Source organism: Felis catus, chromosome C1 (genome assembly GCF_018350175.1).
Source record: "Felis catus isolate Fca126 chromosome C1, F.catus_Fca126_mat1.0, whole genome shotgun sequence".
NCBI lineage: Eukaryota > Metazoa > Chordata > Mammalia > Carnivora > Felidae > Felis > Felis catus.
The window spans coordinates 195851152-195878842 of NC_058375.1; the positions used below are offsets into that span (position 1 = coordinate 195851152).

A 27691-nucleotide genomic window follows, 5' to 3' on the forward strand; every position below is an offset into this window, starting at 1 on the left:
TTTGCCTCTATGATATTTGTGTCTGTCAAGAAATTGTAATTGTTGGGGCGCCTGGGTGGCGCAGTCGGTTGAGCGTCCGACTTCAGCCAGGTCACGATCTCGTGGTCCGTGAGTTTGAGCCCCACGTCGGGCTCTGGGCTGATGGCTCAGAGCCTGGAGCCTGTTTCCGATTCTGTGTCTCCCTCTCTCTCTGCCCCTCCCCCCTTTCATGCTCTGTCTTTCTCTGTCCCAAAAATAAATAAACGTTGAAAAAAAAATTAAAAAAAAAAGAAATTGTAATTGTTAGTGTAACCTCTTTTTTCTTACTGTTTGACCAAGTGTTTTAGTTTTACTTCATCTATTTTTTTTTCTTGTAAAAATCCTTATTATTTCTGCTCATCTCTCAGATTTTTTCTTTTTTCTTTTTTTTTTTTAATTTTTCTCAGAATGAACATAGTTTCCAGCAATGAGTTTATCAGAATCAGGAGAAAATTAACCATTTTATTTCAAGCGTTATTTACCCAGTTGCTTACTGGAAATCATATATGCTTTATTTGTCTTGAAATCCATAAAAAGAATATATTAAAGTAGTGAATCATACCTCCCACTGGTATTAATGTCCTACTCTGCAAGCTTGTGAAGCCATTCTGAACATATGCATAAATTCAGATGTTGTGATATAATAGCTTAGGGAATTAGGCAGCTTTTTTTTCATTCAGTTCTGTAAATAACAAGAAAAAGATAAAATGATTTTTCCATTAAAAAGCACCCTCTGGTTCAAATCCCTTAAAATAATAGTTCATTTTCTTAAGTTATAAAATGTTCAATTGATTTCTTTTATAAAGCATTGGTTTCTCGTTGAAATTGAACATTTCAGTAAGGATCCACTTTTTGAAAAATGCAATTAAGAAATTTGGGGCATAGAATATATTCTGACTTAGGTAAAGACTAGGAAACATTAAGCATAATGAAATCTCTCAGGCATTTAACTTTTTAATTAAAATATAACATGAATTACTATTGGAGCTTGGCTAAGTTATAGAAACACACCTGTTTCAAATCCAGAGTTAATCTGTGCATCTTTTTTTTCAGCTGAGATGAAAAAAAGAATTATTCTATATGCCAAACCTAGATATTATGCCCTTTAGTAAAAGATAATTATTTGAATAGTGTTTTATAAAAGCAAATATGTTCAGTTATAAGATCATCTTTTTTTGGAGAAATACTGGGTTAAAATTTCTTTAATAAAATTATGATTGGAATTATATGACAGCTTCTTTAAAAAAGCATTCTTATCTGTCAAAACAAAAAGTTTGCAAACCTACAAATGAAATGCGAAATCCAAAGGTTTAGGATCTACTATTTTAGAAAACCATAGAAAAAGTGCGGAGACCATCATAGATTCATACTGAAATATAAGAAGCTAAGCTTACAGTTACTTAGTGTTCTTATTTCTCACCAGCAAAACTTCAGCAAAATAAAGGTATTCCTAGCAAAACATTTAAATTGAAAGCATCCTTGCAGATTGCTTTGCATTTGAATGGTTTTATTCCCTTTATACTCTCAAAAAGCATTACATTAAATATTAATGCAACATTTTGCTCCTGTTATTGTTCACTTTCACTTCTGCTAAACATTAGCTTCTCAGCTTATACAAGAAAAGATGTAGATGAGAAATGGTGTTTAGTGATACAATATAGCCAATCTCAAGTTATCATATTAACTCCAAAATGCTATTTATTGTGTAATGCTGGCAAAGCAAAAGACTGACATTACTCACATGAAGTTATCACTAGTACGCTTCTTTGCTTACCATGGCATGCTTCTTTTCTATTATTCCTTTCAAAGATACAATTGCTGGAATGGATGTAATTATAATACAAAATAGAGAACATTGGTGTAGAAGGACTTTTTGCTTCTTTTTCTGGTGAAGACAGAAAGTATAATAGAAATAAGCTTTCTAATCAAGATTCTCCTTTCCTAGGGAACAGGACATTAGTTATGTAAGCTATTTCAATAATAAAAGTCTTAAGTGCAAAGCTTCCCGGAATAATAATATAACAAAAATAATTATGACAACTCAGAGTTTTAGAACTCTAAAATTTCACTTGTCAACTGCTTTCACATGCAATATTTCATTTGACTCTTATATTGGCTAAAGGATCAACAGTACAATTCAACAATCTTGAGTGAGCGGCTCCACTGAGGTCTTGCCTCATACAATGAAGACAACTATGTCAGATCATTTGGCTTTGTATCTGCCTTTCATTAGCAATATTATCACTTTTTTTTCTAATCCTTTAAACCTCAGTTTCTACACCTGTTGTTCAGTTCTGTCATAGAATTGACCTGTGGATGCAAAATTATAACATTACACCATTTTGCAGCCTGTTATGTATTAGTAGGATTTCAGCTAATGAACACTGGATATTCTGCAACTGATTTTCATCCCATAAATCCTCTTTTTGGGAACATATTCTTTATCCAGAAGTGAGGTAATGCAAGATCTGCTATTCTCTCCTTCAATAACAAATACTTATTGACTCAGTGACTTCTTTGTGGCAACTAGTGGTCTAGTTACTAATAAGCCAAAAATACATAAAATACAGAATTTTAATTTCAGTGAGTAATAAGTGAGTACTAAGTTTGTCCTGGCCACACTTGGCACCACACTGAAGGGACATAGTAGCTCCATAGCTTCCTGTGGAGTTGGCCAATTTTCAGTTTTCACTCTTCCCTTTGCCCCTTCCTGCTTCCTTCCCTTTCATCTAGGAGCTGATTTCTAAGCGCGTCTCTTCTTAAGTATCTTGTGTGCAAAATTCTACTCTGGGTCTGATTTCCAAGGAGCTAATCTACAACAATCTTTTATTAAGACCAAGCCATACGATGAGGAGAATTCCTGAGGAAAGGCAAAAGCTTTGACTCAAAGACATTTATTTTTTTCTCTTTTGAAATACAAAGAAGTCATTGGCCTTAAGACAGAAGAGTAAAGCTGGGGCATAATCTAATTTTGTCCTTTGCTCCATTCTGTATGGACTATCAGTCATGTTTAGCTTACACTTGGGAATGTTTTTCCCTGTGTTGTGGTTGCCTTCAGTAATTCCATGCTTTGTGGTAAATTTTGCTTTACCCAAATAGCTCTAGAAGGTGATTTGGGAGGAAGTAAGAAACTAAAATGATAAAAGTGTGAGTTTCTCAATATCACACTTATGCTGAACACTTCCAAAGTAGTAACAAGTCATACCAAAGGGGGACAATGGTCCTTGAGTTTCAGGCTTGACGAAAAAGAAATTAAGAGATGGCTAGAGTAAAGCTGAGAGTGATGGGGAAAGGAACAAAGCATAAGGCCAGGAGAAGCAGCAACCAAGTGGCTGAAAAAGGGTGAAAGGGAGCTGATCTTTACTGTCCCTAATATATGTAGAGGGGAATAGAGATTGAAATGTTATCATTCTGTCCACTATAATCCAGCCTCTGTGTTAGGGGCTGATAATATAGCAGCAAATTAAACATACTTGGCCCTTAAAATTTACAAGCATTTTGGTGTTATTCCTACATAAAATGGATATCATGGTATCCCATGGAATACAAAAGCATGCAACCTGATTCTACTTGCTGCAACACAGTCACAAAGATACTCACATAAACTCATATTTACTATAAGATTTTAGCTTGGAAAATTTATTGTTAATGTAGCTTATTGAAATATGTATTACATATATATGTATATAATATATATATATTAGTATGATGTGTTTATTAAAAGGTATTTTTAAATGCTTTTTAAAATTAAAGAGCAATATGTACAATTGTAAGAAAACAGAAAATATGAGGAAAATAAAATAAAAAAAGAAACAGAAAGTCATGAAGTCATTTCTCACGAAGTCATTTTCACAATGCTGATCATCTATAGTATAAAATTAACATAACGGGGAGCCTGGGTGGCGCAGTCGGTTAAACATCCGACTTCAGCCAGGTCACGATCTCGCGGTCCGTGAGTTCGAGCCCCGCGTCAGGCTCTGGGCTGATGGCTCGGAGCCTGGAGCCTGTTTCTGATTCTGCGTCTCCCTCTCTCTCTGCCCCTCCCCCGTTCATGCTCTGTCTCTCTCTGTCCCAAAAATAAATAAAAAACGTTAAAAAAATTAAAAAAAAATAAAATTAACATAAAATATCACTTTTATGTTATATGTTTTGAATCAGCATCAGCCTATGGACTATGTAATTTGTATTTAATCACTAGTGGATCATAGACTTCTTTTGGTTATTTATTTATGTATCTATCTGTCTATCTATGTCTAAAACATATGTTTTGCGCAATTACATACCTATATCCTGCTTTGTCTCAGGATATAGATAAAATTATATATAGAATATGTAGAATATAATATTATATATTATATATAATACCTAAAACATATTACATATTATGCTATATATTATACATTAATTATATCATATCATTCATGTATGTCATATTAGTACCATTGATTATATATTGCATATTAATGATATATTAATCGCTGTAGGTAATTAATTAGTATTATATTTGTACATAGAGGCAGTCCCTGACTTACTATGGTTCAACTTACAATTTTTCAACTTTACTACGGTGTAAAAGTCACATGCATTCTGTAGAAACGGTATTTCAAATTTTGAATTTTGATCTTTTTCCAGGCTAGTGATATGTGGTACGATCCTCTCTCATGATGTTGGACAGAAGTAGCAAGCTGCCCCTCCCAGACAGCCAGCAATCATGAAGGTAAACAGCCAACACACTTATACCCATTCTGTACCCACCCAACAATTCTGTACTTTCAGTGCAGTATTCAATACATTGCATGAGGTATTCAGCACCTTGTTATAAAAGAGGCTTTGTGTTAGATGATTTTGCCCAACAGTAGGCTAATGGAAGTGTTCTGTGCACCTTTAAGGCAGGCTAGGCTAAGCTATGATTTCAGTAGGGATATGACCCCATCGTAAGTTGAGGAAGATCTGTATTATACCGTTCATTAATTCTTAACTTGTGGCTATAAATAATAAAAGAGGATAAGGTCTCTCTAGCAAAGATTTTGAGAATCACAATATTTTTGAGTTACAATGTTTCAAAGCATTCAAGTTTGAGGGGGATGCTATTCCATGTACATCTAGACCTTGCCCATGATCTTCTAGCTATTCATTCTTTCTTGCTAGAATTTATCTACTGGTCCTAAGATTTGACTCAACTGGCCCGTTGTTGTAGTCTGTACTCTACAAAACACTTACATATTTTTCTCTGTCCATGTCCCATAACTTTGTTATCCATCGTAGTATGACTTAGATTATGTATTCTCTGAAATACATTCTCCTAAGTCCTATAGTTAAAAAAGTTTGTGTCTTCTGTACAAAACAGATCACAAAAGGATATCGCTGAAAACTGAAGAGCCTTGATTCCTATACACACATATGACCCAATTAGGAACAAATCGCATTAGGACTCTAGCCTCTATTACTGTCAATGAGAATTTTGCCACTTGTCAAAAATAGACAAGTTCAGCAGTACGTTTTTTCTGTGTTACTTTTTTTTCATTCACTGCTGCCATTTATGACAGGACATCAACATTTTAAAGGGAAAGCAAAATATTATATATCTTGACTAAGTTACATAAAATCTTGTGTGCTTTGAAAGAAGGGAACTTTATACTTTATTTGATTATTCAACAAATATTGGTGATCATCTAAATGCCAGTCGCTGTTCTCATGTTAGGCATATAGCAATGGAGTTATTTTCAAGTGGCACAGAATTGTCATACAGTTTTTGGCTTTCAAAAACAGCATGATTTTACTAATTTTGAGAAAGCATTGTTTGTGAAAGTCACTTCTTTTTCATATTGTCACAAATTACAGCTCTCCTAAACTTTATGCTTCTTTTTTTTAATGTTTATTTATTTTTGAGAGAAAGAGCATGAGTGGGAAAGGGGCAGAGAGAGACACACAAAAGAGGGACACAGAATCCGAAGCAGGCTCCAGGCTCTGAGCTGTCAGCACAGAGCCTGACATGGGTCTCGAACTTAAGAACAGCATGATCATGACCTGAGCTGAAGTTGGACACTTAACCAACTGAGCCACCCAGGTGGCCCTAAACCTTATGCTTCTTAATCATGAACAATATTTTGTGCAAGAAACTATATTGTTAATTTCCCTATAAACTCTTTTTTTTTTCCGTCTAACTTATTCTTTTCCAATCAAATAAAAGAAGAATCTCAGGGGTGCCTGGGTGGCTCAGTAGGTTAAGTGTCAGAGTCTTGATTTCAGTTCAGGTCATGAAGTCACACTGGTGAGATTGAGCCTCGTGTCTGGCTCCATGGTATCATATATCAGTTTGTTTTGAATTAATTAATAATTAATTAATCTGAGATTGCTTGGGATCCTCTCTCTCCCTCTCTTTGCCCTTCCCCTACTCACACATGCATGCAATCTCTCAAAATAAATAAACTTAAAGAAAAAGAAGAATCTTATGAAGATGTGATATGAAACATGACCACCTTTCAAATTAAATAATTTGACAACTACTGGAATAAGACAAGGCAATGCTATCTTTCCAAAGCCACTAAAATATATATAGACATCAAAGACAATATTTAATAGTTTTAAAATTCTGTATTCTAATTGGATTTAGGTTTGGTGCAACAAGCCAGTTTACATTATTGGTTAAATACAGTAATCAAAAAGAAAAATATTACTCTTTTACTACTATTCCACATTTTCATGAACAAGTTAATGCTTTAAACTAAATGAGTGCCATATGTTCCTTGACATCACGTTGATGAACAGTGCTTTTAAAAACTAAGTAATGTAAGCTGAATCCAACTAATAATTTCTTTTATTTAAAAAAATACATTGCACCCTCCACATCTCATACATTTACCAAAGCATTTATTTTAAAATATTTATATGCTCAAAGAGGACAACAATATCATAGAAGGTGATAGTGAATGTTTTTTACATGATACATTGTAATATGTTTAAGAGTTTATTTTGTTTAGCAGTAACTTGTCCAGAAGTTGAACCAGCAGTCTCTTTTCTTTACGAAGAATTATCCCTGAAATGACTTGTTGACTATGAAGCCCTAATTAAAGACTTAATTAGCTGGCAAGCTTGTTAAATTATACTTTCTAAAAATGCATGATGTTCAAATGGATCTAACTTATAGTAGTTTTGGACAGTGCTACATTTATCTACCATATGCTATTCTCAAGATAATTGACTTTGCTCTCCACTTGACCTTCAATGAAAAGGGAAGCTACAACACACAGGTCCATAACCTCTAAAGAACTAGAAATGCTGACATAGCCAATCCACATATTTGCATTACACATACTAAACTAACAGACGATAGTATTTACAAGGCTCCACTAAATGCTTAAATCTATTTTGTGGACAAAAGGATTTTTAAGTTAATTCATTTTGTGGAGAGAATAATTTAACCAAGTTAGCATTTTGTTGACAGAATTATGATGAAATTCATTTTGTCTACATAATTGATTGGACAGCTAGCAGAATGCATTTCTCCCCAGAATGAAGAATACGCAGAGGTTGTCAAACAGCATTTCCTCCTTGGTCTCAAATCATTCTGTCGACAAAATGAATACAAAATCCTTTCATCTACAATATCAAAGTGGGTGTTAATTATTGGGGAACAGAATGTAAAGTCAAATTCTTTTCAGTTAAATATTGATAGAAAAAAGTCATACCTTTCACTAACTAGATATTAATCTCACAAAAGGGTTGTTCTGGAAAAAAGCTGAAATCTAATCTGTGAAACAGGGTAGATATGTGGTTTGTTTTCTTCGCATTCAGTGCTTCTCACATGCAGTAAACACTTTGGCTAAAAATTTAAATCCAATGACTGGCATGAGAAGCGTTAGGAAAATATTGAGAGGTAGAGTACAAGGAGGGTCATGAATAGTACATGATACGAAATATCGAAAGCTACATAACAAGTTAGGAGCACTAAATGTAAATTTACATTGTTCTCCAGATGCACTTTTAATTGAATTAGATTATTGTATTATAATCCACTTAGGCCTAGAGGCTTGCACAATGAAGATGAGTGTTGCAGCAGGGTACTAATAATGGATCTGTGCTATGCGGTTCATGCTTCTTTGAGTCTGTGTATCACCTATTGCCAAAAGAGTCTGTGAATACTAGAACTCTATTCCTACAATAAGGGTAGACTGGGCCACTCACAAGATACACAGTAATTGGAGATGTGTTCTCAGGCAGCCTTTGTTTTGAGATTGAACCTCTCTATCCTGAAAGCTGGAGCAAGAAAAATAGAACACATTTTGGGGGAATAAAACACTTTTAAGGCTGGTCACCCAGAAGGTGAACTAATGTGCATCATATATTAAGCATCTGTGATTATTTAGATCTGTAGTTTTATTCTCCTTCATAAATAAAGATTATGGAAGCCTTTCTTGTTAATTCTTGATTCTGTGAATTTGCTCCAAGGAAAATCTCCAGCTTGTAAAATCTCACTTGGATGGATGGCTCATTCACCGCAGCCCACTTTAAAGCTATCTAGACAATTTACGTCATTAGGCTGATAAGGCCAGATGTTAACTATTTTGATATATTAGGATCACTTCTTCCTTTATATAGCATTTTGTGGTTGATTTGCAAACTTCTGCCAGCTACCATTTTGTGTCAAATTTATAGACCAATGCCAATGCGCAGCTTCGGATTCAGTGGAAAAAATATGGACAGAATCAGGCAGTTGTGTTGAATGTTGTTTTGGAATAAGCAAATGTTCAGGCAACTGCAGGCCAGTAGAAAGTGATTCACTTGAGGCCAGAGTAAATATTTGTGTATAACTCTGGAACATATTTAGATAAAATATATTTTGGTAAGAAACTTGGAGAAACTACATAACGGAAAATGGAAAAACCACTGATTTGGTGTAACATCAAGTCATATGTTGGAACTGTAAGATAAATGGTTTTCTCTACTTGCAATTCCCTACCTGTATTTTGCTGGGAAATGTTTGCCAAATATATTTTGTGTGCATTTAGAAGTTATTTATCACCCACCTGAAATCGTCCAGTTGGATTTGGAAGAAGGACAAAGCAAACATATGATGAAATTTTTCTATCTTTAAATTGGTCATAATTAATTTGGGAATATAATGCTCATATGATGCATTTAGGAAATAATTCTGAGACCCCATGATGAATACATATCATTATACATACATATCCATTAAAATACATTCATTCTCTTAAATACGCCTAGTTAAGGTCTCGAAACATAAATATTAGCAGAACTTAAAGCAAAATATGCAGGCTAAACATGTTTAAGTAATTTAATATATTTTAAAATTTGCATCCATCTTTAATCAAAATCCTTCCAAGGATACATAAAATAAACCATGTTTACATGAATATTTTGAAGCAAGAAAGTAAAACAAATGTGAAAATATGAAATGAAGCCAGATGTGAGGTTGCTACACACAGCATACTGATCTAGACACTTACTTTTGGTCACCTCACATTTGGTTCAAAACTAAATAATTCATTACACTTGTGTACAACTGTTTTAACAACCTTATACTTTCCAGTAATCACACGCACACACACACACACACACACATTGAAGAAGGGATTATTGTTTTCATTTGTAAGTGAGCTATGATAATCCCCCAATTCAGAGATGATAACAAGTTATCCCACTCTGCAGAGGAAATGAGCCAAACCTTCAAAGGAACTAGTCCATGGACCCAGCTTTTCTGAGACAAACACAGCTCTTTTTATTCCACCATATAAGAAATACATTGTGAGCTGGATTCAAAAGCATGACCAAGAGACTATCTTGTATGAGACACAATCTAACTAGCAAGAAGGAAGTGAAATATCAGGTTAAGTCTTGTGAATGGGCTTAACTGATGGAAAACTTGGTTATCAAGCTGAATTGCTACTTGAGAGTAAAAGGTCTCAGGGAAGTTTCCAGAAAATGAAATGGTGGCATCCATACACTGCTTTTAAGATTCTCTTTTGCAAGAAAGTTATAATGAGATAAATATATACAGTGTTAGTGGTGTTTTCTTCATGAAAAAGAACAAATGAGGAGGCACGCCCCTTGAGAACATTGTTACCTGATACATTTCCAGTGAGTTATTTCAAAATTAAACTAATTTGATAAGGCATAATATATATCTTTAAGTATCAGACATTGTTCAAATAAAGAAAGCCCTGGTTATTCACAGTAGTAAATAAGGTATCAGGATTGTCAGCAGCAACACCTACCAGTAATATGGGGAGTTTCTTTGGCACTAAAATGCACTCACTGCCACAAACAGGACAGATAATAAACCTCATGGTAAGTGTTATATGAGGAGTTAAACTGAGTATAACAGAGCCAGATTAGATATTTATAAACAAAAATACTAGTGGACCTCGGGTGAAATGGAAACACAGATGTATGTATCTACCATACATCCTTTAGATACTCCTCTGAAGCGAGTGGAAAGAGACTTATTTTTAAAAGCCTGTACTCACAAAGGCTAGGAGCACAAGAAAAGAGACTTTGGAAACATAGTTAGTGGCAAAAGACTTAACAGACCTGAGCAAACAGAATCCTAAGCCTGTGGTGAAGAAATCTAAGAATCAATCTGGCTTGGACCAGAATTCTCAATCGCTCATGAATCAGCAGTACTGGGCATACTGCATCTATTGCTATATCTATAGCAAACTACCCCAAAACTTAGTAGTAGAAAACAATACCCATTTGATCATGCTCACACATTCTGTGGATGAGGAATTCAGAAAGCAGGCTTTTGGATGGCTGTTTTCTGTTCCATGATGTCTGGGACCAAAAATGGAGATGGCTTGAATGGCTGGAAGTTGGAACAGCCCAGGGCTAGAAAACTGCTTTTAAGATGGCTTTTTCAGTTACAGCCTGACTACCGGGCTGGATTAGACAAAAGACACATTCAGGTTGGGTTTTTTACTGGAATGCCTACATATGGCCTCTTGAGTGGCCTCAAGGCAGGTGGGCTTTTTATATGATGGTTCAGGACTACAAGAGTGAGTATCTCTGGCCAGCAAAATGGAAGGACCTTTATGACCTAGACTTGGAAATCACATAGCCTCAGTTCTCCCATACTCTATTGGTCAAATAAATCACAAATCCACTGAGATTCAAGGAAAGAGGACATGAGCTTCATCTCTCTGTGGGAAGGCTGTCATATCAGGTACTTCTAAAAGTGGAAATGAAGGGACTGCATTGAAAAAAGATCACTTTATGAAGCAGGTACCTGTCCACTGTTCCACACAGTAGGATATTGCTCCTCCCTTAAGACAATAGACTGGAGCTTTATTTTCTGGAAAGAGTAAAACAGCTCTTCCCTTGTCTGAAAAACATCAACACAGTTGGGAGCAAAGGTATGGGGGGGGGGGAAGCTGAGGATGAAATAAATGCATATATACTGTATGCTGGCATTCCCCAGCTCTCCCTTCTCCCTTAATTTCCAAAACACAAAGTGCAGTGTATCTTCTCAGCAAGAGATTTGGAGATTCTTTTCTGGGGAATCCAACCAGCCTATGCTTGACATCAAAATTCCTCAGCTAAAAGGCTCAGCCAGGTCATCCTACAGCAAAGCACACCTTGCAAGCCCTACTCATGACCTTCTAATCAATTGTTGGAGTCCCAGTGCTATACATAAACAAGCAACATCTGATTGCTGAATATTTGAGGAAATCATTTAACATTAAAAATAGAGAGAAAAAATAGAAAACAGGAAAAAAAATGAAGACAATGCATAGGAAAAAAATGGTAAAAAATATTGTCGCTAATATTCTCAGCGTGATGAGAATATATTTTGCAGCTGTAAAATAAGAACAGAATAATACAGTAAAGATTTCTTCTTAGAACATAAAGGTTTTGGGAGATAAAACTGAAGTAATCATCTTGAAATAGAACCAAAGGACAAAGATAGAAAAAAGAGAAGAAATATAAGGAAATTAGAGTATCAGTCCAGGAAATTTAACATCACAACATAAGAATTTTAGAAAGAAGGGGCACCTGGGTGATTTAGTCAGTTAAGTGTCCTTCGGCTCAGGTCATGATCTCGCCATTCATGAGTTCAAGCCCAGTGTTGGACTCTGTACCGACAGACAGCTCAGAGCCTGGAGCCTGCTTTGGATTCTGTCTCCCTCTCTCTCTCCCCCCACCCCAACTTGGGCTCTGTCTCTGTCTGGCTGTCTCTCTCTCTCTTGAAACTAAATAAGCATTAGGAAAATTAAAGAATTTTAGAAAGAAAAATAAGGGAAGGAAACAGCAATAAAATAATTTAAGAAAATTCTCCCAGAAGCAGGGCATCTGTGTGGCTCAGTCAGTTAAGTGTCCGTCTCCTGATTTCAGCTCAGATCATGGTCTCACTGTGCAATTCACAGGACCGAGCCCCACAAAGGGCTCTGTGCTTACAGCACAGAGGCTGCCTGGGATTCTGTCCCTCTCTTTCTGCCCCTCCCCTGCACTTGTGTGTGCACTCTCTCTTTCTCAAAGTAAATAAATAAACTTAAAAAAATTCTCCCCAAAGGAAGTAACTTTTCAGATTGAAAGGGCTCATGAATGTCCTCCAATATAATAAAATTGACATGCAACAAGGCTTATTGTCATATAAATCTATAGTATTCAGGACAAGAAGTACCTACAAGTTTATACAAAAGATCTGGAATTGTAATGCCTTTGGACCTCTCACTAGGGACAGTGGAAGCTAGAAGGCAGTGGAAGAATGTTTTCAATATTCTGAGAAAAATTCATTTCCAAACTTGAATTATACACACAGCCAAACTATCAATCAAGCATGAGAGAACAATAACAGTATTTTGACAGGCAAAGCCTCAAAATTTTACCTCCCTTGTATTATTTCTGAGAGCACACTACAAAAAATAGGAGCGTAACCCAACAAAGGAGTCAGGGTAAGAGAAAGCACAAGATCCAAACCCAGGAAGGTGGTCAAGAGAAATTTCAGGATGCTAGATTGAGGCAGAACAGAAGGTTCTGGGAGAGAATTGTTAGGGAAGATGTGCTTAGCACAATACCTGATACATATGGACTTTTGGGAGAATATATGGCAATTTGCTAAAGACTTTGAGGTGGATTATTAAAAAAAAATCATAGAAAACTAAGCTAATAAGAAGTAAGACAATCACTAATCTTTCCCTGGAGAGAGATAAAAAAAAATGTTCAGGAAAATAAATGTCATCATCTCTTACCACATTGCTTAGTTGTAATTATAATTAACATAGGATAATGTAAGCTTAGAAAATAATCTATACAAAATGACAATGTTAGGGTATTATGAATGTGAATATAGAGTATGGAAAGAAAGTTCAGGCTGTTAGGTTGAAGACAGATTTCTCACTTCCATAGCAGGATATCAGTTTGTGGGTTCACAACCTCTGGAGGTTCCCAGGTGTAATCTGAAACTTCCCCCTGTACATGGAGAACAGGAAGACATTGGAGAGAGAGATAGACCATTCCAGACTGGTGGGTGGCAAGTTTAATAAGCAAGGGAATTTACATGCATTGTTTGTATTGGGCATCCACAAGACAGATCTCTACACCGACCTACCAAATCTTAAAAAGTTTACATAGAGGCCCTAACTGCATTAGAAACATATCCTGTCTATATGGTCTCAATGCCACATTACTATCTCAAGGCTATGTCCTTGAGGCAGCTTCTGGGAGCAGAAAAGGCAAGCAAAACACACATTTCAAGAACAGGAGAGGGAATGGGAAGCCTCCAAATGCCCAGGTCCAACTTGTAGGTCAATGGGTGGTCACATCCTTTTGATGACCTCCTCCAACACTCTAGACCTCGTGACTAGCTCTCATAATTTTACATGCCACCCTCTTCCAAAATGTGCCCTGAGTAGTTAGCAAGGGATTTCACTAACATGGAGGTCACTCCTGTGGCAGTTATATCTGGCTACACTGGGGGCCGATGCCACAGCAACAGTATAGGCAGGGGCAAGAGAACACATAGATTAAGACAGTGATTCCCCAAATCAGTGACAACTTTTTCCACCAAGAGCCATGATCCAACCCATTGCTTTACCAAGCCCCTATGCTGGGAGGCAGAAAGCTCAGGGCATTCACTTGTGCCCTTATGAGATTTAATAAAGACGGGTTGTTAACAGACTTATCAGGCATGAACACAGCATTCTGCTTGAATAATGGCACTGGTGCCTTCTTTCAGGGGTCTTTCTATTTTGGAGGACAATTTTATTCATTAGAGATATTTCAGTGTTCGATAAAAACAAGTCTGTTGGTTACCATTTAAGGCTTGCTGGGTGAATTTAGTGAGAGTTTCTGTGTGTGCTATGATGTCCTCTGGGCCAATGGAGGGAACAATGATAGCAGCCAAATGATCACATCGGTGAGAAACAGAACATGATCACCTGGCCTTGAGGAAAGCGAGGTTGGCAGCTTTAAGAACTTGACCTGGTTTTATATACAGTGCACGTTGGCTGGGGCAGGCAACACTGTCCGGTGTGGGGAGATGGACTGAGGGTGGGACATGCCAGACCAGAACCCCTGCCTTCTATCCCTCTTTCAATGGTGCAGTCCCTTCCAAGTGTAGTATATTTCAACAGGTCCAGTATGTAGTAGGACAATGGTCCCAGAGGAGATTGAGTAGTTCCTGTCATCCAAGGGTGCAAAATAGCTCCCCCATCCCCAAGGGGCAGCTCCTTGCAAATTCCAGTAGATAACTCCTTTTCCAGGCATGCTGTATGTTCCCAGCAGCATAGCATGTCGATCCACAGTGAGTCGGGGCAATGACTGTTTCCTATGACTTCTATCCCTTTACAGTATTGGGTGCCACAGCAAGGAGTCCCCAACCTAGTATATGGGGCAACAGTCCTAGGCTGATTATTCATATGTCATAAGGCCTGAGATAATACTTTAGTCTACCCAGCCAAGGTGGTTTTACCTGTTAGTAATTTAATTTGCTGCTTTAACATTTCCTTTTTCCTTTTTCCTACCCATGATATTTGAGGGTTGTAGGGGAGATGGAACCTCTATTCAAAGTCATGTTCTTTTGCCCAGTCTTGCACATCATGACCTTTGAAACGTGACCCCTTTCACTTTTCAACGAGGGCATCTGGTACTCAGCTTCTCTAATCCCTTAATAGTGGCAGCTTGGTTTGTATGGCAATAGGGAGAAGCCTGGGTTAAACCAGATGCAATGTCCACACAAACCAGAATATATTTAGAAACCCCTTTTGCAGGAAGGGGACCAATATAATCAAACTACTAATCCCTCACCATTTGGGAATCTCCGGATGGCCCCTGACTCCTTTGGCAGTTGTCCTGGACATACCTTGTTTAGAGCACACAAGACATGCTGTTACTGCATTAACCAAGTCACTGTATTTCAGGAGCAATCCAGAAACCTTGGCAATATGTCATGCCACCTGGACACTTTGGTGGCCACTCTTTTCTATGCACCCAACCTGCTGTATCTACTGAAGGGTCAACTGCTAGGGTTCCTATCCAAGGTAGGGCATCAGCTTCCTGATTGCCTGAGGGTGTCACTGCCTTATCAGCTGTGACGTGAAGACAGAGAGGACTGTCTCAGACTCTTGCACAGACTCAGAGGTCTTTCTACATATCCTGACCATCTCGTTGAAGACCTCCTCTTCCACAACCGCGTCATAGTTGAAGACATTGATGTAAATACCAAAAGTACCATCTATAAGAGATCAAAGTGGTTGTGTTCTGGGAACTGAGAAATAGGAGCAACCAGGAGGGGATTGTTATTTTTTGGTGAAAAGGAAACCTTTTTCAGTGTTTTCAAAAAACCTTTTGACCTTTTAAATTATGTACGTCTAGAATTTTGTTTAAAATTAAGGCTAAAATGAAAAGTTTTAGGTAAAAAGGGGAAAATAATATCACCAGAGTGCAAGTTAGTAAGATGTCAAATAATAGTATCAAACATTGAGTTAAATACATATTTGCAATATCTACAAGTTTTTAAGCATTGAATATGTGTATTCACACGCATACACATGCAAATACACATTCCACAGCCTATTGGAAACCCCAAAGGGGTTAATAACATTTTAGGTATTCCAACATCCTTTTAAATGTTTCACATCCTGTGGAATTCTTTGTAATAAACATGTGTTATTTTTCTAAAAAGTATATTGCCCAAAGAACTACTTTCACTCTGAATAGTAAATGTGAGATTATCCAAGATATGTCTTTGTGGGTGAGACTAAAATTAATAATATATCTCTAAGTAGATATCTTTGTAAGTAGATGCATTGTCAGACCTCAATCCTTTTAAAAAGTCATTCACTTACCCAGTAGTTCCAAATGCAAATGCATATTTTTGGTATTTATTTCATTCTAATACATTGAAGAAAACTGCTGGGTATGAAATCTTTGCCTTATGTCTAAACTAATTTTAATTTTCCAATATTTTATATAGTTTATAATTACAAGGTACTTCCAGGTTAGACTTTTTTAACATGCTTAACCAATCAACTAGAAATAATTAGAGAAGGAGTGAAAAATGTATGAGAAAAATGTATGTAAAATGGTAATTTAATGAAGCAAAATAGCTTTCATTTTTAAGACAAAATTTTTTAATAACCTAACAATCACAAAGTAAATGTTGAGGATCTGGATCCTTTACTGGCTCTCACAATGGCTAGAAAAGTTTAAATGATACAGAAGATGTCTTTAGCCATTCGTGTCACAACCTAAGAGACTGGTACAGGTTTAGAGGGGCTGATTCAGAAGAAAGAAGTTTGTTTTTTTCTTAAGATGATTGTCAGTTACAAGAACATTATTGTCTCTAAAGGCAAAGGCATAAACTCTCAGTACCTTGGATATAGGAGGAATATTACATTTCAAAAAATATACTACAGAAATGACCCTGAAAAATTGTCTTATGAGGAGTATTACATTTTAAAAAATATCCTACAGAAATGACCTGAAAAATTGTCTCCCATGGAAATAGACCAATACAAGCCACTTATTCAAGTAAAAGCAGTACTGTCCTAAAGCGGTTACAGAAAAATGGGAAAGAATACACAAAAACAGAATCCCAGTTAATCTCTAAGGACATGGTAGATTATCTCATAATGGAAATATCAACTCGATTTTTTATAAACTGCATTGTTTTCAACAGAAGCAATGCATTGTATATTAGATCTACCCTTTACTTCTGATTTAAAGAATACCACCATTTCTATCTTCTCTGTCATAATTACTCTCCTTGTTAACACCTCATAATGAGGAAAAGGCAAATTAGTTGTGTCATTATACCTTGCTGCTAAACAGAAGCAACACAGCCATTAATGACTTTAACATATGTTCATGTTTTCCTGGCCACTGGGAACTTCATTCATCTGTCTCTCCTTGAGGAGGCAAGACATGTCTGTTAATAACATGATTCTGAATTTCTTTCTCTGGGAGTCTATATTCAGACAAAATTTTCAGGTTCAACGTTAGAGGTGAAGCAACTGAGAGATAAGGTGTCCATAAGGGATGAATGGCTGGAAGAGGATTGTTCCTCACCTTTTCCTCTCCAAGCCATATGCCTGCGTTCATTACAAATCAGTCCACTAGGTGGCGATAGAAATATGTTACACTTCAAAAATAAGGCGTCTGAATCTAAATACAATGCAAAGTGTTCATAATTTTAATAAAAAACATAGCACTAAGCAATACAGTAAGTGTTTTAACAATGACTGGAGACCATGAATTTTAGTCTTATATCTGAGAGTTCAGTGATTACCAGATAATTTGCTTAGTAATTTAAACTCCTCCCACCTCTTCCTCCCCAAAATAAAAGATGTCCTTTTAATATTATGTGAACCATTTAGCTAATTGTTTCAGTTCTCATTTTTTTTCTTGTCAATTCAGTCTAGTCTTGGTCAGGTTACTTAACCTCTTCATATCTCATTTTTTTTGTCTAGTGATCTAATGTGAGGAAGCACTAATAAAAACGATTATAAAACACTTTGCAAATTTTCATGCCAAAGACAACTACACTGCCTTGAAGTCACCAGAAGTGTGACAAGTGTTCAGACAAGTACATAATTAAACTGTCCAAACTGCATTAGCTATTGATGGCATTTAACTAGGGCTGACTGTTCGTATCAAACTATGAATTGAAATTACAACGGCCTCTGTGGCTCCCCAGACTCTTCCAGACTTAGAGACCTGGGAATAGACATTGGAGTCTGAAAGTTCATGTGTATCGTTAATGACACAATGAAAATATCATCAGATTGAAATCCCTTCAGTTTCTCCTTTTGTTTTTCATAGAAGAAATCGTAACTCTGCTAATGATCTTTAAGGAAGGTGTTGACTGGCATTAATGCATAATGACAAATCAACAGCACTACGTTCAAGTGGAAGGGTTTGTGTGACCCTAACGTCCCAGTTTTCTCCACTCCATGAACATAACTCAGGCCATGTTAGTATGTGTGCCTGAGTCTCACTGAAACCAAGTTCCCACCTGCTCATACAGGAATGTTATTCTTCCACAAGTGTTTCTGAGAACCCTCGAGATGTGACTTAAATGTATCCTAAACTGGGCCTGGTTATCACTCACTCTCCCTGGTAGCTGAGCCAGATTCCTGAAGCTGCCTGAATCCTGTAGAGCTCCACAAAGGGGCCGCTTAGTCACAGCTGCTTTGCTTCCCCTCATCTGCTGACACGTGTCAAGTAAGTAGAAATCACTTCAGTTATTAACAACAAAGAGAATTGAATGTAAGGAAATAGTTACTTAGGTGATATAAGGGCTGAGAATCCAACAGGAGATTATGAACAACCCTAAGATTAGCAACAGCAAGAAGTTATTAGACACCTAAACTGGAGCCACAAGGAAGAGGTGATATGACTAGAAGCTAAGAGGTGAAAGCTGAAACCACAGGAAAGTCTTTCAGGAGCTGGATTCATGGAAGAGGTACAGCCACTGCTCAAGAATCTTCCAGAAGCAGAGAGGAGGTAGAGTAATATCCAGGCTTCTTTACTCTGTCTAACCTCTCCCTAGTTCTTTTCATTGTCTTAATCCAGCTAAAAGCCAGCTAACTTAGAACTCTGCAGAGGGCATCACACGATGCTGCACTGCAGACCAGATAAGATCAAGGGTGCAAAATGGACAGGAAGACAAATAGGTAGACGATGTGGACAAGCAGACTGGCCGCTGTTGCTGGATAGATGCTAGCGGCTGTGCAGCTGTTGGCTCAGACACCTCTGCTGGCTGGCAGCTGCTTTGTGTCTCTCACTCTTTTCGGGGTTTGAGTCACACTCACTACTTCTAGAACAGGAGTTGCTAAACCTTGTCTGAAAAGAGCCTCATAGTAAATGTTTTGGGTTTAGTAAGCCATTCACAACGATCTGATACTGTTTTGTAGCACAAAAACATCCACAGGCAATATGGAAACAAATGAATAAGACCGTGTTACATCAAAACTTTATAGAAACACATGTTTCCAGAGTTTAGCTAAGCTACTCCATGGTATTGCTACCTGGGAATCCAGTTTGTCTGGCCAAGAGGCCTGTGGGGCCTTAAGCCAACACTAGTCCTTTATGCAACCTCAAGCCCTAGATAGCAGCCCACAAAATGAGAAGCAAAAAGCAAAAAGTTCCTGATATGTCTCCCCAACAGCCCTGGTGATTAACAGTCCCTTGTAACCTCTTCCCAATGTGCACCCAAGGAAGGTTTCAAGCTCTTCTCCAAATGTAGAATGCCCAGAGATATGGACTAGTTGCTTTTCAACACCACAGAGCACCGATTACCAAAGTGCTGTGGGGGGTCTAGGGCCCACCCCAATAATCAGGCCACCGTTTTCCCTAGTAGAGGCCAACCCCAATCCCAGAAAGGTCAGTTGGACACCCTGGAGAAGGAAGCAGCTGGCTATGGGTCAAAGCCCCAGAGATGTCCACCTCAGATCTTCCCAGTAGCAATTCTAAGGTAAAATCAATGGGGGACAATAGAAGATTAAAAGCTCAAACTCAAAACTTTAAGTATTTCAAGATTCAAAACATTTTAACAAGTTTTGTATAGACACAGAGATAAAAAAAAGTTAACTGAGAGTGTTTAATACTTGCCAAGCTACTATTACTTACTCCCACAGAAATAAGACAACTAGCCAGCATTTCCAAAGATTCCCAAATGCATAACTTAAAAAAAAACCTGGGATCTGGCTGCTGCTACTAGCAGACTTGGGCCGCACATACCCCCCCCCCCCCCGCCCCAATGCTTTCAAAGAAAAGGTAAATGACCTGTTGCTCCAAAGCAACTAGACTCTACCTTTGGTCAACATCCACATTGCTTGCTCCCAGAGGAGGCTCCCACGAGCTAGTAAATGCAGTGAAACCCCCTCTATAGTTCCATCCTGAGCCAGGTCTGTAGCACATATACTCAGAATTTAATATAAGCCAGACACGCCTACCCTTTATGGACCTCCATCAGGAAGCCTACCCTCCCCTGGGTTGGCCTCCGCCATCCTCACACACACCAATGCCTGAGAAGACATCTAATCTAGACCCCAAACAGGACACCCAGTAGATAAGCATCAAAACTTCCCTATGGAGGCTCAGAAGTGCCTGGTATCCCACGCTTTATTTTCAGGATAGGTTTGTAAATTATCCTGTACATATTTGTGATCCTAGTTTGAAAAAACAAACCATTCTGATTCTAGAAAACTCTTTCTTGAGACAGAGAAGCAAGGTTTTGAATGAACCAGTAGCTGGAGTACAATAGAGACGATTTAGCTGAATTCAGTTATTTGCATCTGCTTAATGGTGGACCGTGCTGCCTTGAGCAAAATCAGGGAAGTTGCAGCTAAGATACCCTAGAAAGAATCTTTCAGTCAATCAGATTCAATACAAGATGTTGAAGAAGCAGTAAAAAGTCAGGAGGAAAAAAAGGAGAAAGAAAAATGGACCTAGAGATCCATATTACAAATTTGTTATAGGTATATCGTGTTTTTTTATTTTTTATAGATGCTATCAAAAAGACAAACAAACCCTTCACCATAGGCGTTTTGTCCCTTTGGGCATTCTACAGAAAAGGAATACAAGTTTTCACCCCCTAGCAGGGATTTAGATTACTAACTACGCATAATCTGTAAATACAGTCACATTAGAGTGCATATGCCAGTCTTCTCTGGGGCTGGTCCCTGTGACTTAGCTCCCCTCTTCTGCATCTGCTTACAAAAGGTATTTGATCTGTGGGTGTGGTCAGCTGTCTTCAGTCAGGTGCTTTTCTCCCACACTGAGCTGGATCACATTTCCCCTTGAATATGTCAGATTGAAATCTGAATGTGTAACAATTGGTATTCAATAAGACAAGTTTCAGAGAGTGAATCTGATGCTAGACGTTTGCATGGTTGAACAATTGATAAACATAGGAAACCAGGCACTAAGGACATGGAGGCACGGAGGGCGAATATAAGAATGCAAACAGGACAGAAGCCAGAGAGGTAAGATTTATAAGAGCTCAATTCATGTGTTATATTGAATGAAATGAAATAGGCAAACTGTGAATGAGGCTATAAACGCATGTCAGGATTGGGGAGAATTTTATTACCCACTAGAGTTACACTCTTCTATATTTTGGTATTACTAGTTTTTTTCAGAGTAATATACACTTTAAATTTTTCCCCAACCACATTGAGGCAGTATTCTGAACAATAGTTGCTCCTACTTCCGGAGTTATAGTTTTTGCTTTTATTTTTATTTTAGTGAAGTCAGCGATTTCTACAGAGTACCCTAAAGCTATTTCTAAAGACCCATCTTCAGTGGAACACTTTTTAACTCTTTAGTGTTAGCCTTGGGTGTAAGGAGGGGGGGGACAGGGGCCATATTTGAATATAAAACAGAGTGATAGATATAGCAAAAAAGAAATGTTGATGGTGTTCTTTTGTTTTCCTTCAAATAATAGTAAATATATGGCTTTTGTAGTAAGGACTTGCTGTCTAAATACGGAACGTATGACCTTTTCCCTACTGTCATGCCACAGAATCTTTGATTCTGAGGTTGGAAGGGATAGTCCCTCCAGTGCTGCTTTTATCACTCAAGCAGGAATCGGCTCATCATAATCCCTGACAGAAGCACAGACAGCTTCTGCTTCAAATGCCTGCAGAGATAAGGACCTCACAATTTCACAAGATCACTCCATACTGCCGTGTCTGGAAAGCTAGAAAGTTCCATTTCATATTGATCCAAAATCTGTTTACTCATAGCTAACGTGCATCTTTCTCAGTTATGCTTATGGGACTCCACAGAATAATTCATCTTTTACCCTAAAGCCCTTCAAATATTAAGGCAGTACCACTGTACAGGACAGGCTGAATTGCTGTTTCAGAAACTCTTATATATAAATCCGGAGAAACGTTCCAAAACTGTGTCTTCACCAAATGCAGTCTTTATAAAGAAGCACATGTTAGATTCCAATCCAATCTACTATTTAAATAGAAGCTAATTTATTTATGTATACGTAATTTAAATGTTGCTCTATCATTTTTTTCATCATGCATTTTTCCTGAATCAGTGCACAGCTCACTTAGCAGCTCCTTCATCGGATGTGAGACAATTGTCTCACAGTTAATGTCACAGTTAATGTCACTGGGAGAATGTTGGAGAGAGAACAGGAGATGATAGATGTAACACTGTATTTTAATGAACCTAACATACCATTGGTTACAAGGCACACCTTTATTTTATGGACCACTATGGATTGATGAATTATGGTACTTATTGGTTTGAGATACTATGAAGCTAAATGAAAGCTAAACCAGACTGTTGCCTCTCTATCTATTCTGTTCTGAGGATGAGGCTGGCTGAGGGCAGGAGTGGGACCACATGAGTGACTACTTCTCTCTGTATTTCTGTTACTCATGCCAAATACTCAATGAAAGTGACTAGGGATGTGGCGTGAAGGACAGCATCAATGTGTTCTATTTTTCTTTTAAATAAAATATCATCATTTGAAGGTACCTAACAGCCTAGTGAGGTCACTGTGGATGACAGCAGTTTTCCTATTTCTTTATCTTAGGACTTTTCTGCAGTCCTGGCACAGAAACACCAGTCGTAGATGTCATTGATTAAAATTTATCAATTGCATTGTCACTTTGTGTGAAGCTTATTTCTTCTTCTTCTTATTTTTGATGTCATGAAAAACAATAATGGAAGGATGAAAAACAGATTGAGAGCTATAGGGCAGGGTGGGGGAATTGGAGACTGGGAGAACCGGAGACATAATTGCCATTACTGTGCTTTGCTGTATGGTCATCAATGTTTTCCTTAATACGTTTAATATACTAAATTTTTTTTTTCAACGTTTATTTATTTTTGGGACAGAGAGAGACAGAGCATGAACGGGGGAGGGGCAGAGAGAGAGGGAGACACAGAATCGGAAACAGGCTCCAGGCTCTGAGCCATCAGCCCAGAGCCCGACGCGGGGCTCGAACTCACGGACCGCGAGATCGTGACCTGGCTGAAGTCGGACGCTTAACCGACTGCGCCACCCAGGCGCCCCAATACGTTTAATATACTAAATTGAAAGAACAGGTCAGCAATACCACACATGGGAAGATGTCATGAAAACTAGAACAAAAAAGAAGATTGTATTACGTGGGAGGACTTCCCATTGATAGAAGTAGAAGCTGATGTTTTTAAATGTTCAGCTGCTGTAGACATTGAATACATACAACATAGCAATAAATAGTATCATGTTTAAAAAATTTAACGTGGGCTAATTTAACATGACCCCTTTGCCGCTGAAGTTTGGGAGAAGGAATGTCACCACAGAAAAATCCTTAGAGAGAATAAAGACTGGATTTATACTATAAACAACAACAGCAGCAAATAGCTCAAGCTGAGAGAGCTACAAACTACAATGGTCTATTAACCCTTTGCTGTATTAAGGAAACCAGATCTTCTGAAAATTTCTTGATTCTTTAGAAGACAAGAATGCTTTACTACGCTTGGTTCTAAAATGTAACATAGCTCAGGGGTCTAAGTATCATCTGGCAGTTGGATGCTAACGTGAATTATTGGTGGAGGACGGTATTTGTAGCTGTTGTCAACTTGACACTGAAGCCTATGTGTGAAATGTGATGCTTTTTTCTCTTGCCTAAATATTCAGAGGGATCCTCTCTTTATTAACTGGTCAAGAAAATCATTTTATTGAATTATAGTGACACACATGGCAAAAATTATTTTTCCAGATTGCTGGGAGGGAAATGTAACATGAAGAGCAGAGAAAGGCTAGACAGGACTTCCTTTCTAGAATATAACCCCATCTGCACTACAGTATATTGATTACAAAACTGGTCCTAATTCTTTTTCCTCATATCCATGTTCTTTGTAACATCTTTGCAGCCTTTCCTATCAAGAGGAGTATTTCTTTGCCTCTTTGCCTTTTAACACAATTTGGCAAAAAAAAAAAAAAAAAAAGTGAGGGGGATGGAAGTAAAAGTGTTCTAGTTCTGAACATAGATCTCAGAATGCCTTGCCTCCCCCTCCCAACCTCCCTTTCTCTCCAACCCCCCCCCCCAATCTCTCAAACACCTACCTCAGCCAAACTCAACCAATACAATAAACCCCAGCTAGTCTGGTGGAGGATAAGAAACCATGTAGAATAGAACCTAGATAGCTGAGATCATTCTAGACTAGCTGGCCCTGAGAGAGCCCACCAGATGATCCAGATGCATAATAAACCTGGCCAGTCAGGATCTGTTGAGTGTAGCCTAAATCAGCAGGATTTCCTAGCCAATCCATTGATGCATGAGCTAAAATAAGTGTTTATTATCATATGTCACTGAGGTTTTGTGGTTGTTTGTCATGCGGGATTATTGTGGACAAAAGATAACTCACCTAGGGGTGTTTCTAAATTTGACTTTTCGTCCTCTCTCAACTCCAGTGAATCAATGGACACTGACAAGTGACAGTTGGTTGAAGCATTTACTTCTTTCCTCCAGTCTAGTTCAAAACTTCTAAAAGTTCCCAAGGGAAATATGTTATTTCTTACACTTTTTTCATTTTTCTTGCTACTAGTTGTCCAACTTCTTTTTCTCTTAGTTTATCTGAGAAAAAAAAAAACTGTTAAAAAGTTAATCTCTGGAATTCTGAGCTTTTTCATTTATCTACCCACGAAGTTCCCAGGGCATAGTGAATGCCCTCTCCTTATAATCTCTCAACCTGTTTAAAATCCTTGACTCACCTTATTTACGTGAAGGAATAAACAACTGAAAAGGCATAAAACATTAAGGAAAGAGTTGAATTTTAATAGAGCCCAAAGATTTACATTGTTTTTTTCTTAAATGGTAATCACAGGTCAATCACATCGGAAGCATCCTGGGAAGATAACTAAAATACATATCCTTAGGTAGCATCCAGACATAGTACAACAGTAACAGAATTTGAGCAGAAGTGGGCACAATTGCATTTCACTGCAATTTTGTTTGTTTTTTGTTTAATGTTATTTTCCACTGCTGAAATGAGTTTTAACAGTCAGATCAGCAGTAAGCTCCTTCATTTTAACAAAAGGGAAGTGTTGTTTGCAGTCAAGGATCCATCAAGAAAAAAGAAACTACTTTGTATTCCAATTATAAAGGCTTATATTTGGTTGTAAAATTGGAAAAAGTAAAGAATTGCTCAAATACCATAAGGGCTAAGGGAACAGAGGCTAGGAAAGCTGTCACCAACAATCCTAGCTTATAGCACCTAAGCAACCAGTTCTTAGAAAGGAGTTAACCTGAAGTTTACTTCAAATGTTACTTCTGACACCATCCCACATGTCTGTCCACAACTGTCTCTGGAGATTAATGATTTATCCTTGCTTTCACTTTCCAAATTTCTTTCAAGTGTCTCTCATTAGCTGCCTTTAACTAGAAACCAGATGGAGAGGGAATTCTGGGAAATGTAGTTCCCAGCTTCCCCTCTGTGAAGCAGACATCTTATGGGGCTGGTAATATTAGGGGCCAAATTGACAACAGAGAAGGAAAAACAAAAAAACCAAAACCAAAAAACAACAACAACGAAAAACACCTTCCCGTTTAGGTCAAAACTAGAGTATGAATAAGATCTAAATATTATATACATTAAGTTTTGAGAATTAAACCAGGAAAAGTTTGAGGTGGGCGTTTATATCCTACTCTAGAAGTATCAATCATTTAGTCTTCACAAAGGGCTGGTGCAATTTCTATCTTTCATTAAATGTTAAAGGTTTCCCCTTAAACTTTGGTAAGCTTTATGTCTTATTTTCTAGTTATGCAATTTGTCAGATCCTATCTTCCTAAATTTTCATGACACAACATGAAGCAACATTTGACCTTCTCTTATCAATTTCATGGAAAATACTTCTTGTCTCTTGTTTTCTCATATCAGAACTGCTCAAAATGCAGTAAATAGTGTCTGCAAGCGTACCTCTGGAGGAAACACTACAGTTCACAGACTGTTTTTAACATTCTTCAGCGTAACTCAGTAGCATCATGACAAAGTGAATTCGCTGAAAGCAGTTTTGTGAGGGTCAAAAATGATGTGACCCAGGTGTGTAACTCTCTGTAGGTCTATTGTTTTATCTATGGGGAGAGCTTACAATATTTAGAGAAATGGGTAGGTGGCTGACATTCAAGAACTCTTCCAACACTACTGTTTCCCTAATGTATGGCTGAGAAACGAGTCTAAGGTCACACTCTCTAGCAATTATCTGCTGGGCAGCTATTTTACGTTGACTGTGGAGCAGATGGCTAATCTAGCCATTGTGAAATTGGAGTAACTGAAGACAGAAGGCTAAATTTAAAGAAATTGTTTTTCTGCTCAGAGAAAGGTAGAAACATGCACTGGGAAGAGTCAAGATTATTCTTAAGAAAGTTTTAGGAGATTTAGAATGAAGGAATAAAGACAGCACTAAATGTAATGGCTTAGGAACAAAAACTGGTGTAGAAGTAGGAAATCAGTTAAATAACTTCCTCTTTGGAATGAATATAGAGTTAGTTATACAACCTATTGTCCATCCAAAGCAAGAAAGTTTTGAGAAACTTCAAACAAAGAGCAAATTAACCAAATTTTGAAATATAAATAAAAGTTTCAATAAAAATTAGAGGACATTTAAGAGTGTATGTGTCTCACCTATAAAGAAATAGAACTATAAAAATCTTTATTAAAATATTTATTTTCTAAAAATACAATATTTCCAATCTGACCATAAGAAATTATGAACACAAGAGTTATTAGGAAATTGCTGTGGAATGAATGTTTGTGTCTCTTCAGAATTCATGTTGAAGCCTAAACCCCCAATGTGATGGTATTTGGAGGTGATGACTTTGGGCAATAGTGAAGTCAGGAGGACAAATCCCTCATAAATAGGATTAATGACCCTATAAGAAGAGACATCAGAAAGATGATCTTTCTTTCTCTGTTCTCTGCCGTGTGAGGATACAATGAAAGATAGCCATCTGCACACCAGGAATCTGTGTTCTCAGAAGAACATGACCGTGCTGGCACTCTGATCTTGGGTTTCATTACCCCCAGAACTGTGAGAAATAGTTTGTTGTTTAAGCCACTTAATTTATGGTATATTTAGTACAGAGGCTCAAACCAACTAAAATATAAACTGAATAGAGAAACTTATAAAAATAATTGACTTAAACTCCATCATGTCAATAATTGCATTAAATATTGAAGGGGATATTGAAGACAT

At 37.5% G+C, this 27691-nt stretch overlaps 1 long non-coding RNA gene across 1 annotated transcript; it reads right to left on the reverse strand.

Moving 5' to 3' along the window:
• Window positions 1-541: 541 nt before the first annotated feature.
• On the reverse strand, window positions 542-27008 carry LOC123379262. Its single transcript, XR_006583516.1, has 3 exons — window positions 24865-27008; window positions 1793-1903; window positions 542-700 (listed from the first exon to the last, which is right to left on the reverse strand). It is a non-coding gene; the product is annotated as an uncharacterized LOC123379262 (long non-coding RNA).
• Between the last annotated feature and the right edge of the window lie 683 nt (window positions 27009-27691).